Below are 5,372 nucleotides of genomic sequence, written 5' to 3'. Positions count from 1 at the left end.
GGGAGAGGCCGCAGCAGAGGGAGGCCCGGATACCACAAAAAAAAAAAAAAAAAATAGGAAAAATTCTTTTTCTTTGATTATATTTTCAATTCATAGAAAGAAAGAGACCTGGTAAGAACTCTGACACTCTCAGTCTTAATTGAATAATCATGTACATTTTCTGGTGAGCAAGGTACTATGGAAATTGTTGTAGCAATATGATAGAAATATTACTGATACCATTTCTACCTGTATCTGACAGTCTATAGAAAAATCTAAGTAGCTGTTCACTTGAAATAATACTTTCTCACTATATTAAAACAAAGTTTTGTCAGAAAATAATTGGGTATAGGTTATTATTGCTAACAGTACTTTATCACCTGAATGAGGTGCTTTCTGTACATTCTTGGTCAGGTGACAATAGACTTTCTAAAAAGTGCCAGATACTAAATATTTTAGGCTTTGTGGGCCATATAGTTTCTGTTGCAAGTCTCAAATTCTGCCTTTGTAGTACAAAAGCAGCTCTTGACAATGTGCAAATGAATGAGTGTGGCTATGTTCCAATAAAATTTTATTTACAAAAATGGGAGGTGGTTCAGATTTGGTCCATGGCCATCGTTTGATGACTCCCCGTGCTAGGTAATGGAATATAAAATTGGTCTTTCTGTTTTAGTCTTTGGGTTGTATAATGCTGTGGCTGTGACATAAATTGATCTAGAGAAAGTTAAGGGAACATTAACATTATAAACACAATTTGGCATTTTTAGGACAGCATATACTCAAAAATCCTGAGAAAAATAAATGAAATAAGTTAGTGATTATAATTGTAATTGGGGGGAGGTGTTATGAAAGGTTTATTTCAGTTGAAGAAATAAAACAAATGTATCTATGGAAAGGCATAGCTATTAAAGAAGATGATGATGAGGGAAAGAGAAGAGATCTTAACATTTATTAAGTGTCAACTATATGCCAGATATGGTGCAAAGGGATTTCAAGAAACTACAGTTAATCTTCACAACAGCCTTGTGGATTAGGGTTTATTAGTTTCATTTTTAAAATTTATGATACTGAGGCCTGGAAATGTTACTTCCAAATGAATGACCATAGCTAATAGACAGTATAGCTAGGAATCAAATCCATGTCTGTTTGACTCAAAAACTCTATTATTCCCACTGTTGAGAGGCAAGTTCTGAGCATCTATGAGTTTTGTAAGGATTCATTCAGTCATGGCACAGAAAGAGAAAAGGAGGAGACCAAATGTCCTATAGATAAAGTGACATTTAAAAGGGAGGTATTTGACCCATATTGAGATCATATTTTTTCAATGTTCACAATTTTGTAAAAATGGGCTTTTATTATTTGATAGCCTCTATCATCTATTACTAGCTGTGCGAAAACTAACTTCTTTTTCCTAATATGAACTTTTATGTCAGTCACGCTCTCAATAATCCTTCAAGCATACTATGTTTATTCACACTCTTCTTTGTGTCAGTTTTCATAAGAATGCCCTTACCTCTGCTCATCAGTTTAAAATCCTGATCATCCCTAAAAGCCCAGCTCAGGCCCCACTTCCTCCTTGAAGTCTTCACTAATTATTTCAAGTCACATAGATCTTTACTCATTCTGATCTTCTATATTTGTTGTGGCAACCCTCACCCCATGTGGAACTGTGACATGAAGTAAACAGGTCTGGAGCATTTGCTTGGCTTAGGCTGGCTCACACACCAGGGCAATCGAGGAAACTGAACAGCCTTTGGAGCAGTCCTCAACCTGCCTTCTCTACCCTGATTTAGGAGCTAGTCAGTCAGTGTGCTCGAGCTCCTCATGACTGGAATCCAGTCTTCTCACAGCCCTCTTGTTCATCCTACCAGCCCTTCAACTGGCCACGGGGGTTCATCTTCCAGGTGTCAGACTCCAGGACTTGGGCGCCCAATATGTGACTTGAACCACTCACTCCTCAGAGAGGATCTCTGCCCATTTAGTCTCCCTTTCCCCCTGAATCCCCTCCCAGGGGCGCAGGTCCTAACTTGATCGCTTCTTTTTCCTTCCTACATGATGCTACGTGGATCTTTTTTACAGTTTTGGTTGTACAGGAGCCTTTCTGCCAGTTTCCAGTTAGTTTTCAGTGAGAATTGTTCCACATGTATATGTATTTTTTATTTGTTTGGAGGGAAGGTGAGTTTCATGTCCTCCTACTCTGCCATCTCGACCCATCCCCCCAAAAATATTGTAGTGTAAATAAATCTATTAGGATTGTCTACTTTTTCCCATGTAATATAAGCTTGGATAATCAGTTCAGTTGTGGCCAAGAACTAATATTCTTGTAGAATGTGAACTCCCTTTATCCTCATTAGCACTGTTTGTGAGCTCCTTGAAGAAGGGGATACTATACAACTTTTGTATACTTAAAATACAGAACAGTGTCTTTATTTTAAATTGATACTTGAAAAGCATTCTCAATGATCTGATTTGATAATCCAGAGAGGTATTACAGAACATGTCCTTACATCACTACAAGGCTAGAGATGTCCCTTCAGGGGTATAACTTTTCACTGTATTAGTGCCTACCTTGAGTCCCTTCTACTCTCTAGACTCCCATATTTCAAAGGGATAAACTCCTGTCCCACAAGGAAGGACCAGAGAGGTGGCATCCAGCATGCTAGCTAGAATTGACAGCAAAAAGTCAGTAAGTCAGAGAACCATGGAGGTGAGGACCAGGTGAGAATTTGCCTTCTGCTTTACCTTGAAATCAGCTCTCCAGGATTTGAATGTTCCACCTTCTTCCAAATAGAACAAATATAAAACAGTTCTCTTCTCTTTATTGTTATCTTCTCTTTATTGTTAACTCCAGGTTTCAGCTATCCCTAATCTACATGATTAGATTGGTTTCTTCTCATTTTATGCTGTCATTGTCCATCTACCTTACCTGTTCTTAGTAATAACACAGATTTTAGTTGTTATGTATGTCTGTGAATTTTTGATCCATGCCTGTTCTTCCTTTCCACTACAGACATAAAACAGAAGTCACCATGCTATTTTCTTTTGCTCACCATTGATTTCCTAGTGCTTCCCAGAGTGGTTAGCATAGAGTAAGTACACAATGCATATTTATTTGTGGAATTAATTAATAGATGGATGGATAGATGAAAAAAGTAGCTTCATGTCTGCAGTTTAATCAGTACCAAAACTCTTGAAAACCATTCGGTGAGCCTTTTGAAGGCATGACTATTGTGACATTTATCCTTGTATGCTAAAAGTCTAGCATAATGCTTGGCACATTTAGGATCCCAATGGATGATCTTTGAATTGATTGAAATGAGAGATGAATAACAGCAAATTGGCAGCTTTATTTACTAATTTCCCTTCGTTTCTTTTCACTCATTATTTTGACAGATATTTATTGAACACCTACTAGGAGGTAGTAATTATCAAAGTGATAGAGATTACCTTAGTTAATATATGTAAAGTACTTAGAATAGGGCCTGGCATAGAAGAAAGCACTTTATAAATGCTTGTGAAATGGAATACAGTGGTGATTAAAAGAAATGATGTGGACCCTACCCTCTTGTACTTTATAATTTAGTTGGGGGAGACACATCAAGCAATGATGAAATAAACTTGGCCCCTGCCTTCACAAAGTTAAGGCCAAACAAGGTTCTAGCTTACACTGTAATGGGAAAAAAAGAGACAGTTTAATTTTTTTAAATGTAGTTTAGTGTGACCAGTGTTATGAAAGAAGTAAGTGCAAGAAATAATGGTAGCATGAAGGACAGTGATCAATGAAGCCTGACCAAAGATAATTCCCAGGGAAAAAGCCACTTAATTGGATCTTGCAGGTTAGAAATTCTCTTGGATGACAAATTGAGGAATTGCAAGAATAAAGAATGAACTACAGCTGGGTGAATAAAATAGATATTTTCCTTTGCTAAATAATTAAATCTAGCCTAGTGCACGCAGTGTGACTTCACTGCAGCCAGTTTATAATCCTCTGTGTAGTGCTACCGAGGCTGGATCCTAAGGAAACTATAAATCTTAAACTTCAAATAGCCTTATCATGCCTGACCCCTAGTATCTTAAATGCTAAATATATGGCAGAGTGGTCATATAGCTAATCAACACCAATTCATAAGAGTTTTATATGAGACATTCCTGTAAAGCATTTAATTTATTTTTAAAATTAATTTTTATTGGAGTATAGTTGCTTTACAATGTGTTAGTTTCTATTGTACAGCAAAATAAATCAGCTATATATATATATATATATATATATATCCCCTCTTTTTGGATTTCCTTCCCATTTAGGTCATCACAGTGCATTAAGTAGAGTTCCCTGTGCTATGCAGTAGGTTCTCATTAGTTATCTATTTTATACATAGTAGCAATAGTGTATATATATGTTGATCCCAGTTTCCCAATTCATCCCACCCCCGCTTTTCCCTTGGTATCTATATGTTCGTTCTCTATGTCTGTGTCTCTATTTCTGCTTTGTAAATAAGATACCAGTTTTTTAAGATTTCACATATATGTGTTAATATACGATATTTGTTTTTCTCTTTCTGACTTACTTCACTCTGTATGACAGTCTCTAGGTCCATCCACGTCTCTACAAATGACCCAATTTCATTCCTTTTTATGGTTGAGTAATAGCCCACTGTATGTGTGTACCACATCTTCTTTATCCATCCTTCTGTTGATGGACATTTAGATTTTTTCCATCTCATGGCTATTGTAAATAGTGCTGCTATGAAGATTGGGGTGCATGTGTCTTTTTGAATTATAGTTTTCTCTGGGTATATTCCCAGTAGTGGGATTGCTGGGTAATCTGGTAGTTCTGTTTTAGTCTTAGAAGCATTTTACTTTAAAAAAAAATTGAAGTATAGTCGACTTACAATATTATATTAGTTTCAGGTGCACAACACAGTGTTTCAATATTTTTATAGATTATACTCCATTTAAAGTTATTTCAAAATAATGGATATATTTCCCTATGCTGTATAATATCTAAAGCATTTTTAAAAAGAAGAAAATGTATTAATACTATTTTGGGGGGCTATTTTCACTGTGAGTTCAATCTGTCATTGGAAACACCCTCCCTCAATATTGCTTTATTGAGATTTAACCTCATTGTAAGTTGAGGAAGATCTGTAGTCATGTACAATCCTTGCAAGAATTGAGAAGATAGTCAATCAAATTATTTTCTTTGTCCTTGATTAAGATGAGGAATCCTCCTTGAGAAGGTCAGATACAGAAAAAAGATATTTTGTTGATTTGCCTTTTTCTGATTTGCTTTGTCAGTACATGATCATCTCTACTAAACTAATTTACTGCTCTATCCCAGACTATGCTATTAGTAATATATGTCACCACATAGGTTTTTATATATTATAGCAACA

The sequence above is a fragment of the Physeter macrocephalus genome, chromosome 21 (assembly GCF_002837175.3).
Source record: "Physeter macrocephalus isolate SW-GA chromosome 21, ASM283717v5, whole genome shotgun sequence".
Lineage (NCBI taxonomy): Eukaryota > Metazoa > Chordata > Mammalia > Artiodactyla > Physeteridae > Physeter > Physeter macrocephalus.
This window is presented reverse-complemented; position numbering follows the sequence as displayed.